The sequence below is a fragment of the Nerophis ophidion genome, linkage group LG14 (assembly GCF_033978795.1).
Source record: "Nerophis ophidion isolate RoL-2023_Sa linkage group LG14, RoL_Noph_v1.0, whole genome shotgun sequence".
Lineage (NCBI taxonomy): Eukaryota > Metazoa > Chordata > Actinopteri > Syngnathiformes > Syngnathidae > Nerophis > Nerophis ophidion.
Window position 1 is genome coordinate 33,494,429 of NC_084624.1, and position 16,754 is coordinate 33,511,182.

The 16,754-nt window shown below is 39.1% G+C and overlaps 1 protein-coding gene across 1 annotated transcript in view; it reads left to right on the forward strand.

Annotated features, from left to right (window-relative positions):
• The first annotated feature begins 314 nt into the window (after positions 1–314).
• The window catches only part of pcmtd1 (protein-L-isoaspartate (D-aspartate) O-methyltransferase domain containing 1), a 36,014-nt gene continuing 19,574 nt past the window's right edge, over positions 315–16,754 (forward strand). Inside the window, exon 1 of the mRNA XM_061920482.1 lies at positions 315–537. The gene's annotated coding sequence lies outside the window, so the exon portion shown is untranslated. The remainder of the gene's footprint in view (positions 538–16,754) is intronic.

The following is a 16,754-nucleotide window of genomic DNA, read 5'->3' on the forward strand; positions in this document are numbered from 1 at the left end:
TTGCACTGTTATACAATTTAATAAATCAGAAACGGATGACATAGTGCTGTATTTTACTTCTTTATCTCTTTTTTTCAACCAAAAATGCTTTGCTCTGATTAGGGGGTACTTGAATTAAAAAAATGTTCACAGGGGGTACATCACTGAAAAAAGGTTGAGAACCACTGAGCTGAGCTACATAATATATGAAAAATGTATTATTGCATCGATCAAATAAATAACATAAAAATAAAGTCCACATTTTAATTGATGTATTAATTAATGCCTTTTTTATTTATAATACTAACAATGTCGTCCTCTCTCGATGCGTCCAGAGCACGTGACCTGCTGTGTTTACATCCTGTCAGCTGTTCTTTCCTCCACTTGGACACAGGCGCTCGTCCTCTCTACTCTACTTTCTTCGTTTCATCTCCCCCCAACACAACAACGGACAACAAGTATTTGAACCAAAGCTGGAAAATCCGGAAAAAAAGCCTTATTTGAGCGCCGCATTGCACCCAAAAACGAAACAGTGACTTGATGCGACACGACATTGTTGTGAGTATTGTTCGTTTGATTCCAAACTAACCTGTTTTCATTCTTTTATTTTTTATTTTTGTTCAACAATGTAGTTGAATCATCTTCATGAGAATGTGTGTTTGGCGCATGTTTATCGTGGTTATTTTATCAAGCAGACGCCATTCTGCGAGCTCTTCTAAAGCTCCTTTGTGTGTTTTGGCGATGGCGCACTCAGGCCCTCGGCAAGCTAACGCTAGCGAGCTGTGGCCATTTATCATCTTTAACATCACAACACTGCGTGGAGCTCTCTGACGTTTATTTGGCCTTTGTTTTCTTTAAAATGTCGTCATGGCTCGCTTTGACAAAATGCATGTTGAACAGTCGCTGGCTTTAAAAACAAAAACACGAGCGAAGTTATGTCACCAAAGAGAGCATCGACTTGATTGCCATCATTACTGGACTTGTCCGACTTGGTTATTAAATGACACTTTTTTTTTCTAACCAACTGGTTCAGCCAGTTTCCGCTGGAGATTTGGGTTAATCGCATTGCAGAGAACGGCGTTATTTTGCACAACAGAAGGTGCATTTAAAAGCACACAGTCGTTTTAACACAGTATTTATGTCGTAACCGATGGCTCGCCATTTACTCTCTCAAAATGTGGTCGAATATGGTGAAGGCTGAACGCCATGATTAACAAGCCCTGCTTGCTCGACATGCCATGACAAACACTGTTGTTGTTTTGATTGTGTCGTCATTCGCCCTGATTGGATGAGAGGCGGCTGCTGTGTGGCAACCACGTCACGTGATCAACGAGCGAGTTGATTGGATGATGGAGGTGTCACTCTAAGCGGAACCCGGAAAATTTATGAAACGTAGAAAACGTTTGGTAATTTAGTAACTAAGCCAAGAAAAACATTGAGTGAATACAACATAATGTTTTTACTACTCCTATGTGGAATATATTCGTAGCTTTGTCACGGTATTTAGTTTAGTAAACATCACAAAATCCACTATTTGCATCATTGCGTGGACAAACTCATAAAGGCCTACCGAAATTAGATTTTATTTAAACAGGGAAAGCAAGTCAATTCTGTGTCATACTTGATCATTTCGCAATATTGCCATATTTAGTAGAGAAAATCGACTATAAAGTTTGCAACTTTTGGTCGCTCTTAAAAAAGCCCTGCCTTTCCCGGAAGTAGTGCGTGTGACGTCACAGCTTGTCGGACTCCTCACATCCACCCATTGATTACAATCATGGACGCCAGCAGCGCAAACGATTCTGACCGAGAAAGCGACAATTTCCCCATTAATTGGAGCGAGGATGAAAGATTCGTGTTTGAGGATATTGATAGCGACGGACTAGAAAAAGAAAAAAAAAGCGACCGCTCCGGGCGACGGCAGTGTGAGCATTTCAGATGTAATTAGACACATGTACTAGGATAATTCTGGAAGATCCTTTGTCTGCTTATTGTTTTAATTGTGTGTGACGCGTTTCCTGCCGTCATCGTGTGGGGTGCAGTGCCGATCGATACAAGACGCATCGTAGCAGGTTTGACTCGTGTTTATTCTTTTAACTAACATTATGTCTTGCCAGTCTGTCGCGCCAATTTCTGGCTTGCTGGGTCTTCCTGGTCGTCGCGGCACACCTTTCAGTATCCGGGGGCTGCAGGGGCTCATCTTTCTCTCGGTCGATCTCGTCGCTCTCGTGGTCATTGTTGTTGGGTTGTTCCTCTCCCACTTCTGCCACGATTGCTCCTCCCTCGCCCTTTTTATGCTGCAGCAGAAGATGTAATGATTGAGCGCAGGTGTGTTGTGTACGCACCTGACGCTGATGACTGCAGTGTCGCTCCAGGCGTGCCCCGCCTCTCCGCTCTGCTGCATGCCCCGCCTCCTGGCCGCCATCTTGGTCAGGACAACATTTTGCCCTGTCCTGCTGTCGGCTCGTCGGCTCCACCTCTCCACATAGTGTTTTAGTGAGATTTTAAAGATTGTAAAGTAAAGATTGTAAAGACATACCTCGAGGTCGGATGGCTGCGTTGAACACACAGTGTCTCAGAAAGAAGCCGAGGAGCCAAGCTTACAGCTGCTGCAGAACGACAAATAATCCACGGATGTCTTCGGTAAGATATGTATCACAATTTCCCCATCCAAAAACATGCTGGTTGACGTAGAGAAAACATGTTCGCTTGACCGCTCTGCTTTCACAATAAACCAAAAAACGCCAGCTTGGTCTCGGTGCTAAAGACAGCATTATTCTTCATAGTCTCCATTATTAAATGGACAAATTGCGAAAGATTCAGCAACACAGATGTCCAAAATACTGTAAAATTTTGCGGTCAAAGCAGACAACTTTTAGCTGTGTGTGTGCGCAGCGCTAATATTTCCTCACAGTCCGTGACGTCACGCGTATACGTGATCATTCCGCGACGTTTTCAACAAGAAACTCCCGGGAAATTTAAAATTGCAATTTAGTAAACTAAAAAGGCCGTATTGGCATGTGTTGCAATGTTAATATTTCATCATTGATATATAAACTATCAGACTGCGTGGTCGGTAGTAGTGGGTTTCAGTAGGCCTTTATGTTTGGGGCCTGTTAAGTCAGGGGTGTCCAAAGTGCTGCCCGGGGGGCCATTTGCAGCCAATTGTTTACTGGCGCCCCACACAGTCTGGAAATGCTATTGCAAAAATAAAAAAGAACATTAAAAAATTTGGAATGAGGTGAAATCTAACGAGAGAAAGTTGCAATGTTGACACAACACTTTTGATTGATTGATACTTTTATTAGTAGATTGCACAGTTCAGTACATATTCCGTACAATTGACCACTAAATGGTAACACCCGAATACGTTTTTTAACTTGTTTAAGTCAGGGTCCACGTTAATCAATTCATGGTACAAATATATACTATCAGCATAATACAGTCATCACACAAGTTAATCATCATATCATATACATTGAATTATTTACATTATTTACAATCCGGGGGGTGGGACGAGAAACTTTGGTTGATATCAGTACTTCAGTCATCAACTATTGCATCAACAGAGAAATGTACATTGGAACAGTGTAGGTTTGACTTGGTAGGATATGTACAGTGAGCAGAGAACAGTGAGTTCAGATAGCATAAGAGCAAGTAAATACATTAAAAGTACATTTTATTATTTACTTTAGGTTATTTATAATCCGGGGAAATGGGATGTGAATGGAAGAGGGTATTAGTAAAGGGTTGAAGTTGCCTGGAGGTGTTGTTTTAGAGCAGTTTTTAAGGAGGATAGAGATGCATTTACTTTTACACCTGTTGGGAGTGCATTCCACATTGATGTGGTATAGAAAGAGAATGAGTTAAGACCTTTGTTAGATCGGAATCTGGGTTTAACGTGGTTTGTGGAGCTCCCAATGGTGTTGTTGTTATGGCGGGCATTTACGTTAAGGAAGTAGTTTGACATGTACTTAGGTATCAGGGAGGTGTAGCGGATTTTATAGACTAGGCTCAGTGCAAGTTGTTTCACTCTGTCCGCCACCCTGAGTCAACCCACTTTGGAGAAGTGGGTAGGAGTGAGGTGTGATCTGGAATGGAGGTCTAAAAGTAACTAGACTAGCTTATTCTAGGATGTTTGGAGTCTAGATTTGAGGGTTTTGGAGGTGCTGGGGTACCAGGAGGTGCAAGCATAATCGAAAAAGGGTTAAATGAGAGTTCCCGCTAGAATCTTCAAGGTGCTTTTGTTGACCAGGAGGAGATTCTGTAGAGCAGGGGCGCTCACACTTTTTCTGCAGGCGAGCTACTTTTCAATTGACCAAGTCGAGGAGATCTACCTCATTCCTATTTATAATTTATATTTATTTATTTATGAAAGAGACATTTTTGTTAACAAGTTAATGGTGTTTAATGATAATACAAGCATTCTTAACACACATAGATTCCTTTCTTTCATGAAGACAAGAATATAAGTTGGTGTATTTGATTCTGATGACTTGCATTGATTGGAATTAGACAGTGGTGCTAATAACGTCCGCATTTTCAAATGGAGGAAAAAAAAAGTCCTCCTTTCTGTCCAATACCACATGAAAGTGGTTGGATTTGGCATCTCATTTGTCCAACTTGCATACTCGTTTTTAAACACTTTGTTATGAGAGTAGCATATGTGTGTGGCCCTTTAATGTCTGGCAGCAGGTGAGTGACGTCAGTGAGTGTGCGGGTGGGCAAGCAAGTGTGAAAGCTGTCGCTGAGGGTGGGGGAGAAATACATTGGCATCAAACTCCGTAGCTTGCTAGCTTGTGCACGCTAGCTTTCTGAGACTCTTATTTTGTTACCACAGGCAGGATGAAACAGGTCTTTTATGGTGAAGACAGGAACTGTGCAGTCGGTCTTTAGAGTGTTGACAGTAGGTACGGAGTCTCTAGAAATAAAATGTGTTTCTCTGCGTCCGCCCTGTTAGTGATTTTTTTCTTAAATATGAGCTTGCAGCAGCCAGCTGTCATCTCACAAGATCCTCGGGTGCCGAGAATGTCAAACAACTGATGAAAGTGAAGTTTTGGTATGATTGATGATTGCTCATTTTTATGTCTATTTTTTAATGCCTGGCTTGAGATCGACTGACACACCCTCCGAGATCGACCAGTCGATCGCGATCGACGTAATGCCCACCCCTGCTGTAGAGGAATGTCATTCTTTGGTTGACCTTTTTGATTACCTTGGTTGCCATTTTATCACAGGAAATATTAGCCTTTAGAATGGAACCTAGGTAGGTGATCTCATCTTTCCTGGTGATAACAATGTCACCCACTTTTATAGTGAAGTCACTGACTTTCTTAAGTTTGATATGGGACCCAAATAGGATGGATTCCGTTTTACCTAAGTGTATGGATAGCTTGTTGTCAGCGAGCCAGGTGCAAATACTAAGGAGTTCAGCACTGAGGATTTGTTCCACCTGTGACTTGTCCTTGCCGGATAACAGCAGGGCAGAGTCGTCCGCAAACAGGAACAATTCACAGTCGCATGCTGATGGCATGTCATTTACGTATATTAAGAACAGTAAAGGTTCTAGTATACTGCCAAGGGGGACTCCACAGCTTACTGAGAGGGGAGGGGACACGGTGCCATTCACCTCTACCACCTGTTTCCTCCCCTCCAAGTAAGATTGCATCCAGCTCGATGAGGTTTTATCAAATCGGATTGCTCTGAGCTTATCCAACAGTATAGCTGCCATGCAGGCTGTTTTTTTTTTCTTTTGTGTTTATTTTACCATGTAAAAAACATCTTTACCATGAATTGATTAACGTGGACCCCGACTTAAACAAGTTGAAAAACTTATTCGGGTGTTACCATTTAGTGGTCAATTGTACGGAGTATGTACTATATTGTGCAATCTACTAATAAAAGTTTCAATCAATCAATCATTTTCTTATTTATTTTTTTGCCATTGCTAAAAAAAAACAATGACAAAAAAATCCATGTTATAAGAATTATTTTCAAAGCTCCAATTAGTTCAAATATTTCACTTTAATATGTTTTATGTGGTAAATATTACACATATTGTGTAGTTGCCATATAAAAACAAAGTTTTCTTTGACAAAATAGCATAAAACAAACAAAATAATAGTTTAAACGTAAAATTGACAGATGTATCTGAAGTTCATCTCGTAACGTAAGTGTTGAAAGTTAAAAAAAAAAAAAAAAAACCTAATAAAAATGTATCACTTTATGAGTGTGGCACCTTTTGTATCCCAAATATATTTAGTGGTATTTTATTTATCTTTTCACTGTGATTACTCAAAAAAAAATAATAATTAAAATCAATGGTGTCCTGCATTATTGATATTTTAGGGCTCTAATGACTAAATATTGCATATTTCAGTTTTACTACAAAAAACAATTTTTTTTTTGATAAAAAAGCCATAAAACCTTTTTTTTAAAGTTGATATCGAGATTTACTGTAAGCGTTAACTAAAAACTAATAATAATATTTGACTTAATTTTAACATTTTAATAACAGAGGCCCTTAATAGTCCCTGTGATCCCTAAAGGTAAAATCATTTTTAAAAATCCATATATTTTGTTATGGTTTGAAAATGAAAAATATCAAAATGGCCCCGGCATGCTTTTATTTTCCCATGTGTGGCCCTCAGTGGAAAAAGTTTGGACACCCCTGTGTTAAGTCAATGGTCCCCAACTGGTCCTTGACGCACGGAGACATTAAATTTACAACCGACCGCATTTTCTTCTACTTAACTTTCGTCCGTCCCACCAGACACACCATTGGGCTTGTTCATAGATGTATTATACAACTCCTAATAGGAAGCTGCCATTTGCTATATTTGTTACTTCTTTGTTACATTAGGACAAGGCTCATTAAAAACTTTATAACTAATATATTTATTTAAATAAAGCATTTTTCTCCTCTGTTGACAGCAGGAATTTTCTAAATGGGGTCCCACAGTAAATTTTTTGGGTCCCACTTCTTTGTAAGCCTTTTGAAAACAAATGATAAACGTATGCATTATCCTGTTATATCCCCCATTCTCTATTGTGTTTTGGAAAAACGTTGTCATAAATGTTAATTAATTCATTAAGAAAAAAAGAAAAAATACACATTTGTAAATTGTATTTAGTTATAAACATTCATTCACGTTCTTCTTTCCCGCTGCTGGTAGTTTTTTCAATGTTTTTAATTAATAAGTTGTAGGTGTATTTATTTCAGTATAAAAGTGTAAAAAAGGTTTTGCATCGGTCATGAAATGATGATAATGGTGTGCCAGGGCATACGCACATTTTATATTTAACGCTTAAAACTCTGGAGTCTACATCAACTTCAGATCTGTCCCTCATTTCAAAATGTTTTAGTTTTTTTTATGTTGTTTTTTTGTTTGTTGGTTTTCCGCCCTTTTTTGTGAAACAAAATTATGTTTTTAATGGTAAACACACAAAATATGCAAAATCTTCCACCAAAAATATTTTTCAAAGTGGAATACTTGATGCAAAGTAATCGCAACCTTGGATATGTCAATAATTCATAATAACATTGATTTTTATTCATTATTATGTTTTGAGCAATGACAGTTTGAAAGAAAAAAAACAACTTTTATTTATTAGTCAACATTGCAACGTTTCCTAAATTTCATTTCGCCCCTAAGCTTTTTTATTTAACATTTGTATGTTTTTGTTTATTTTAATAGTGTTTTTAAAATGGGCACACTTTTGACACTCTTAAAAATAAAATCTGATAAATTTATCGATAAAAATCAAAGCCTGGCGTCGCATGCGCTTTTATCATAACTCTCTCGCTCTGTCTCTCTCTCCCCTTCCCGTACAAATGCTACTAATGCATGGGCACACCTTAACAATTTTTGTTTTTAACTCCTTAACCCTGAACATACATTGAAAATACACGCAACCATAACTCAAAATGCCGGACAATTGAGGCATTTAAGAAACTCCGCCGAGACAGCAGGGACAGCCCCACAAAAAAGGACATGTCGGGGGAAAAGAGGACGTACGGTCAGTCAAAGCTAGGTTCCATCTGCAGTCCGCGGCAGGTTGATGACCAAAGATCAGGGCAGATCAGGAACACAGTGACTTTAGGAGTTAATGTGCATAAAGCAGATGGAGAAGTGCTAAATTGTTGTATATAATAATTGTGCTGAAGGAAAAAAAATACACATCTCCTTTGGCTTAGTAAGTTAAAGTGCTGGTATTAGTGCACATCGTCCTATTACATAAGTACTTAGTAATAACGGATGTATTTACGCATAGAAATTTGGACCAAAAAAGCTAACACTAGAGTATGTATGTATGAAATATTGCACAAACTATGAATACATAACTTTTAGAATGGAAATAGTAATCCATATAACTAATGCCAAGTATTTAAAGCTTTCTTATATATTTATGCTTTTGTCCTTGAATGTGATGTATCACCTATAACCCATCAGATACTAAAGCCAAAACAAAGCCTACTACTAGCACAAAATGAGCAAAAAAATAAAGTCTATGGAGAGCTTTTTTGCAAAGGAAAAAGGCCAGGGGCTTCCACTAATTGAATGTTATGGTGAGTTTACTCATGTATTCATTTTTCATGCACTTATTTGCTATATCTATTTGCCACACATGGAAAGCTGGTCCGTGAAAAACTAGCCCACATTAAACCGGTCCCCAGTGCGAAAAAGGTTGGGGATCCCTGTGCTAAGTTACCAACTAGCGAGCCAATTGGATCATAGATGTTTCACTCTGAAAGAGGAACTGCACTTTTTGGAATATAGCCTATCGTTCACGATCCTTGTGAGAGACAAGAAGACAAAGGGTTTTTTTCCCCCTGCACTCTAACATGTACAAATGGGATCGTTCTGAGTGGCTAGCAATGTAGCTAGCGGTAGCAATCAATTTTACCTCTAAATCACTTTAAAAATGCATTGGAAACAGTACTTCCTTTCATTCCGTAACCTGTATAATAACCAAGCTGTAGCGAAAACTGTAAAGACCGAAAACTGAAAACTATTTTTCTAGTTTAGTAACACATCGGCGTACTACAATTTTAGCCGTAAAATGGGCACACCTTAACAATTTTGCCAAGAGATAAGCTCGATTCTACGTCTACAAGAAAGGCGTTTGAGTTTCGCGATAGGACATTAACACATACTGACTAAAAAACCTGAACAATCTAATTACAGTATCTGTAAAGTATTATCTCACATTTCATGTTTTGTTTGTACACAGCTGAGCTTGGCAGACAGCATATGTACTAGGGGTGTGGGAAAAAAATCTATTCAAATTTGAATCGCGATTCTCACGTTGTTATGAACATGTATGTTAATACATTATATTTAGACTTGCAGTGTGTATATAACATGTTGCCGGAAGATTTTGAAGTTGTTTTAGAGCAGGCCCTCGAAAGCCTGGAAATAATATGTATCGATAAAGTACCGTAAATTTTCTTTTTAAATGTAGTCTTTTTTTCTATTTTGGGAGAAAATAAATATATGTACTCCATGTAATTGCATATTATATTAACTTAAATATTGTCTAATTATGCAAAAATGTATTATCAAACATGCAAACCATTTTTTAAAAATATAAATTAATTCTACTAATAATGAGTTCAAAGTAAATTACCCATCAAATTGTGTATTTTATAAGTAGCAATAGATTTCATGGTAAAATTGTGAAATTTACTGAGGTTTTTACAGCACTTTTCTCTAAATGAAAAAGACAGTACTTTTTTTTTTTTTTTTTTACTGTAATTAACTGTGGTGTCGTTTTGGCATTTACAGTAATACATCGAAAAATGTACAGTTGTTTATTTGCGGTAAAAAAAAAAGTCAACATTTCACTGTTAAATTGCATTTTTTTTATTTACAGTAAAAATACAAATGTAAAATTCTGGCAACTGAGCTGCCTTTTTTGCCATGAAAACAGCAGTACTGCTTTTCCATTTACAGTAAAATACACTACATTTTGAAGTGAAATTATTGCAACTTACGATATTTTTTAACATTTTAGTTTGAAAAAAATCCAATACAATGCGTTACAAAAATGTGTAATAATCTCTGTGTTGGCCCTGCAATGAGGTAGTGACTTGTCCTGGGGGGTGTACCCCGCCTTCCGCCCGTGTGCAGCTGAGATAGGCTCCACGCCTCCCACAACCCGGGCGGCAGAAGAATTTTTTAAGAATTTTTTAAATTTATTTATTTAAACATTTTTTTTTATTTATTAAATCAACATAAAAAACACAAGATACGCTTACAATTAGTGCACCAACCCCCCAAAAAAACCCTTTTTCATGACAAAAACCTCCCTTTTTCATGACAAAGAAAAAAAAAGAACCACCACCCCCCCCGCCGGGCCGCGGAACAAATTATCAAGCGTTGAACGGTTCGCAGCTACAAAAAGGTTGGGGAGCACTGCCGTAAGGGACAAGCGGTAGGAAATGGATGGATGGATGGCTGGAATAGTATTCACTGTTAGAAGCGGACCTCTGGGGCTAAACATAACTGCGATGTGGCCCTCAGTGAAAACAACTTCGATACCTCTGTTTCAGAGGTTGACTCCCATTAGCCGCATCTTTCAAGCATTTATGATCATCCTTTAAATCCTTAAAAAAATCCTTGTTTTCTTGTCTGTATTTTGTTAGAGCAGTCAAATCGGATGTGGCGGCACATCGCGCTATAATTGTGAAGGGAAGAAGTGGGTTTTCCTGTTCTCAGCTTGACTTGAGGTTCTGAAAAAAGAGTGAGCGCCTCTTAAACTTTGACTGCTCTTTGTAAATTGTTGTTACATCCATGAATGATGTTATTCACAACATTTGGGGACGGCGTGGCGAAGTTGGAAGAGTGGCCGTGCCAGCAATCTGAGGGTTACTGGTTCAATCGCCACCTTCGACCGTCCTAGTCACGCCAGTTGTGTCCTTGAGCAAGACACTTGACCCTTGCTCCTGATGGGTCCTAGTTAGCGCCTTGCATGGCCGCTCCCGCCATCAGTGTGTGAATGTGTGTGTGAATGGGTCAATGTGGAAATACTGTCAAAGCGCATTGGGCTCCTTAAAAAGGGGTAGAAAAACGCTATAGAAATACAACCATTTACCATTTTGTACCATTTTAACAACACAAGCAGATGAGATGTGTTGTGGGTATATTGAGTGTCCTTCCTAGCTCTAGCTTCATAATTTAGTCGCTGTTACAAGAGACCGCCTCGACATTGTTTAGTTCAGGACGGGCCAATTGAGTGTCTTAGGGATGAATAATGGTTCCAGACAAATTATTTACCCAAACAAATGTTCCTTCTCCTCACCCGAGCCCATACCAAAGACAAAGAGACTTAAAAATTCTACCCCGCACGCTGCAATTAAGCTGTATAACGACACTAAATAAATAAGTAATATAGTCATATACCAGAATGCTAACCAATTCCATGCTGCTGTTGCCCTGAGGATGTTCAAAATGTTTAAAATACTGTCTGTTCTTTTCATTTTTTTATTGTTGTTTGTTTGATATTTATTGTAAAGCTGTTTTTTCAGTGGGGCCATGGCTCCACTGCAAGCATGAATTAATAAAGTCAAGCCAAGTCACAATGACAACATATTTTTAATGTAAATTTTCCTGATATTCTGCATTGAACAGCGGATTCTGTTTTATTGGTTACGTGAACGCGAAAAACATGCCTTTGTTGTCACAAAAAATGGCAACAATTAGGGCGAGGCAATATGAATATCTTGACATATTTTTATTCAAACTCGATATTAGATATATATCTCAAAATATATTTCGGTGAAAGTATACATATAAAGGTATTTATTTTTGAGCAAGATTCAATGAAATTGAAGTGATTGACAACTTTAGTGTAAACAGTCAGTGGCACTTTTATTAACCCAGTTAGTCAATATGAGTATTAAAAGCACAGAAAATAATCTGTTTAAGTAGCACAGAATTACGTAACATAAATAAAATAGAAACATATTTTTTCTACGTAAAATAAATAAAATAGCTGAGCAAATAATACATTTTTGGCAGAGTTTCTTGTGCTAAATATGCTCAACTTGGCAATTCGAGAACAGTTTAAATTTGGGCTTACATGGTTAACAACTCAAATTAATGTTTTATCCAGACGCATACATTTGTCCAAATGTGGCCAATTAGGCACATTGTGGGTTTCCTGGACATCGTCTAGATTGCTAAAAGAAAAACATAAAGAAGATAATCCCTCTGCCATCTTCCACAAGTTTTTAATATATACATCGCTCTTGTCTCCTACGACTCTCATCGTCATTTTGGATGTCTGTTGTGATTTCCCTTCCTGGTTCATTGACCTGCCCTAGCTTGTCTTTGATTGCCCTAATATCAACCAACTCATCATAGTAAACAACCAACCAATCATGGATGTTCTTATACGTCCAACCACGTCTTGGAAGGAGAAAGAAGAGGGGTTTAGTAGGCCATGAGAGGAAATGAGGAGTGGGGCAGAATCAAGAAACACAACAAGTAAGCGGTGTTTGGTCGTTTTAACGTGAAATAAATTATATAGATATTAAGACGGTTTCTTATTCATATCTTGTTTAAAGATATAGCGATAGATCTTACAAACTCGATATATCACCCAGCCCTAGCAACCATGGTGACATCCCAAACTTCTAGTAAACATGCTTTTTTTTCACTCATTCGCTCCTCATCCATTTCTCTGTTACAAGCTCCAGAATTTGCATGTACGTTGCGTGGCCCATTGTTTTTTTTCCCCGATTATGTTTTCATGATTGTGAAAAGCCATAATCGAAAATTTTAATTATCCAGCCATCATATCTATTATAGTGTAAAGTCCTGATATACTGCATTGTCTGTATGCAATCTAACTTGCTATGGCAGCTGTTTAACTAATACAAGCTCATTTAATATTAACATAACTAACATACTTCAGGATTAGAAATACAGTGACGTTTGGTAGAATTTTAATAGCTTGCTGTGCCCAAGGATCTATTTGGTCATCTGGCATGATTCACTGAGGCGTCTCAATGCAGGACTGAGCTGTCAGTCGTGACCCCGACCTTACATTGAGCACTTTTCTGTACACGTCAGGAGTCGAGTGAGGGCATCTTGTGCCCTGTCACCTGACTTTTGAGGTGTGAAATGTCCACTCATGCTTGTTTTAAAGGTTCAAACTGCCCCCCCTGAGGATTTTCTCCTGTAAGATTGTACAGCAGTGGCCCTAAAGGCGCTTTATTTGTTCAAGACTTTACCTGACCCACTTTTGCTTCTTTGAACTAGAAGTGAGTCAAAGGACCAAGTAGCATGGCAGAGGAGGGAGGGAGGGGGCGGGCTTGCAAATCTATGAAGCTTTGAGAAATGGAAAACAACCCCACACTATCAAGTGGCCTCCCAAAGTCTGAATTTATTAGCTGAGTCAGATGATGACGGAGATGCTGAGGAGGCAGAGAGGAAATTTGAGACGTGGATCGTGAAGTACGCAATGTTAGTCTTGAGGAAACGTGGGTGGGTATGAAAGCTCAGTAACATCATCTTGCAATCGCCCCGGTGTTTACTCCCATGCGCAAGAAGCTTGTAAATAATGTAAAGCATCCCACATTAGTCAGACACACCTGTAGGGATGAGCGTAATCATTGATTCATTGCTCATTAACAATTTAGTCGATGTTGCTTATGAATCGGAGTGCACTGCCTGGCTGTAATCATTATGTGCTGTTGATTTGGTCTGGACTAATTTGTGCGTTCACACTTTAAATGTTTGGTCTGGGAACAAACTAGGGTTGCTCAATATAGACTATAGGGCCAAATTTAGAGCAAAAAATGTTTCTGGGTGACAGTATATCTGATTTTTAGGAACACTCATACAAAACCTCCCAATAATGTCTGATAGAATAGTTAATTATTTCTTCGGTCATTGGTCAACAAAATAAACAGTTTTACATAGACAAAAAATTGTACATTCATAAAATGACATTGTTACAGACCGAAAGGGTTTAGGCCAGTGGTCTCAAACACACGGCCCGCAGGCCAATTGCGGCCCACGAGACGTTATTTTGCGGCCGGCACCTTAATATGAAAATTTAATGTTTGTGCGGCCCGCAAGTTTTATATGAACGGCGCTTTACAGCGTCATACTTGTATACCCTCGTTTTTCCGGGAGACTCCCAATTTTCAGTGCCCCTCCAGGGGTAATCATTCTCCCGAATTTCACCCAAACAACAATATTAAAGATACACCGTGGAGGCACTGCCTTCAGCGTACTCTACAACCTGTACAAACAGTGTGCCAGCCCAGCCACATGTTGTATGTGGCTTCTGTAGACGCAGTGAGACATAGTTGATCAACAACCATACCGGTCACACTGAGGGGGGCCGTAGAAAAAAATTTAACACTGTTAAAAATATGTGCCCCACTGTGAACCCACACCAAACAAGAATGACAAACACATTTTGGGAGAACATCCGCACCTTAACACAACAGAACAAATATCCAGAATTCCATGCAGCCCTTACTCTTCCGGGCTACAATATACACCCCCACGACCCCCGCTCCCTATTGAAGGTATGCCAAGGGATACGTGAGATATTTTTTTAAAAATTCTAAAAATAGCAACATTTCAAAAATCCTTTATAAATATATTTATTGAATACTACTTCAACAAAATATGAATGTAAATTTAGAAACTGTGAAATGAAATGCAACAATGCAATATTCAGTGTTGACAGCTAGATTTTTTGTGGACATGTTTCATACATATTGATGTTAAAGATTTCTTTTTTTGTGAAGAAACGTTTAGAATTAAGTTCATGAATGCAGATGGATCTCTATTACAATCCCCAAAGAGGGCACTTTTAAGTTGATTACTTCTATGTGAAGAAATCTGTATTTATAATTGAATCACTTGTTTAGTTTTATATCTTTTTTTCCAAATAGTTTAAGAAAGACCACTACAAATGAGCAATATTTTGCACTGTTATACAGTTTAATAAATCAGAAACTGATGACATAGTGCTGTATTTTACTTCTTGATCTCTTTTTTTCAACCAAAAATGTTTTGCTCAGATTAGGGGGTACTTGAATTAAAAACATGTTCCCAGGGGGTACATGACTGAAAAAAGGTTGAGAACCACTGCACTAGGAGTCTCATTGGTACACATTTATTTACAAGGCTCTTCTGGGACCGTTGCCCAATTACATTTGTACATTGATTACACAGATAAGTACAAACTCTTCTGCACTGAGATCCAACGATCATCTGTTGCTCTGTTCCTTTTGCTCGCACTGAGCAAGGGAAACAAGCTTTTGTCTATGCAGCTCCTTGTGCTTGGAACATGTTAGTAAGAGACTGGACTTTTTTATCCTTAAATGTAGGGCTGGGCGATATATCAATATACCATATATATCGCGGGTTTGTCTACGTTCTCAGGCAGTTGCTTTTAGCTGCTGGCATTACACTGCATTCTCTTCCCACTCGTTCTTGTGTCTCCTCAAAGACAGCAAGCGCACCTTCTTACACACGTCACATACTGTCACGTCATACGTCACATATGTGTACGCCCTCGTGAAGCCGAGAGGTAGCAGCATGGGTAACATTAGCTGTGATGCTAGCGGAGCCGTGCGAGTGGTAATACAAGCGAAAGAAAGTGTGAATCTGGTAATAAATCAAGTAAGAATTAATATTAAAGAAAAACAGCAGGGGGTCCATCGTTCGGCGGTGGTTTGACTTCAAGTGGGAATATGTCGAACAGACAACCGTAGTATGTTAAAGGGGAACATTATCGCAATTTCAGAAGGGTTAAAACCAATAAAAATCAGTTCCCAGTGGCTTATTTTACTTTTCGAAGTTTTTTCATAATAATAATCATCATGGAGTATCCCGAAAAAAGGCTTTATAGTGCCTGATTTTTGCTATCTGTAAATCCACCCGTCCATTTTCCTGTGATGTCACATAGTGATGCCAATACAAACAAACATGGCGGATAGAAAAGAAAGATATAGCGACATTAGCTCGGATTCAGACTCGGATTTCAGCGGCTTAAGCGATTCAACAGATTACGCATGTATTGAAACGGATGGTTGGAGTGTAGAGGCAGATAGCGAAAACAAAATTGAAGAAGAAACTGAAGCTATTGAGCGAATAGCTATTGAAGCTATTCGGCGATCAGAATCAGAAAAGTTTTTATTGCCATTGTTTGAGAACGGGTTTACAAACCAGGAATTTTACTTGGCGCAATCGTGCAACATAAAAGACATATAACACAGAATAGAATAACATGAGCTGTAACTGAGCTATCGGATCCTGTTATTGTTCACGTGTCTGATGGCCGAGGGGAAAAACTGTTTAGATGGCGGGAGGTGTGGGTCTGGATGGACCGTAGTCTCCTGCCTGAGGGAAGAGGGGAGAATATTTTGTGTCCAGGGTGAGAAGAGTCAATTGTGATCCGACCCACACGCCTCCCGGTCCTGGAGGAGAACAAGTCCTGGAGGGGGGGAAGTTTGCAGCCAATCACCTTCTCAGCAGCACGTACCTTGCACTGCAATCGATGCTTGTCCCGGACTGTGGCGCCAGGGAACCACATGGTGATGGAGGAGGTGAGGATGGACTCGGTGATGGCTGAGTAGAACTGCACCAGCATCTCAGTCGGCACTTTCAGTTTTTTCAGTTGCCGCAGGAAGTACATCCTCTGCTGGGCCTTCTTGATGAGGGAGCTGATGGACGGCTCCCACTTGAGGTTCTGGGTGATGGTGGTGCCCAGGAGTCCACAATGGAGACAGGGGTGGAAGAGTC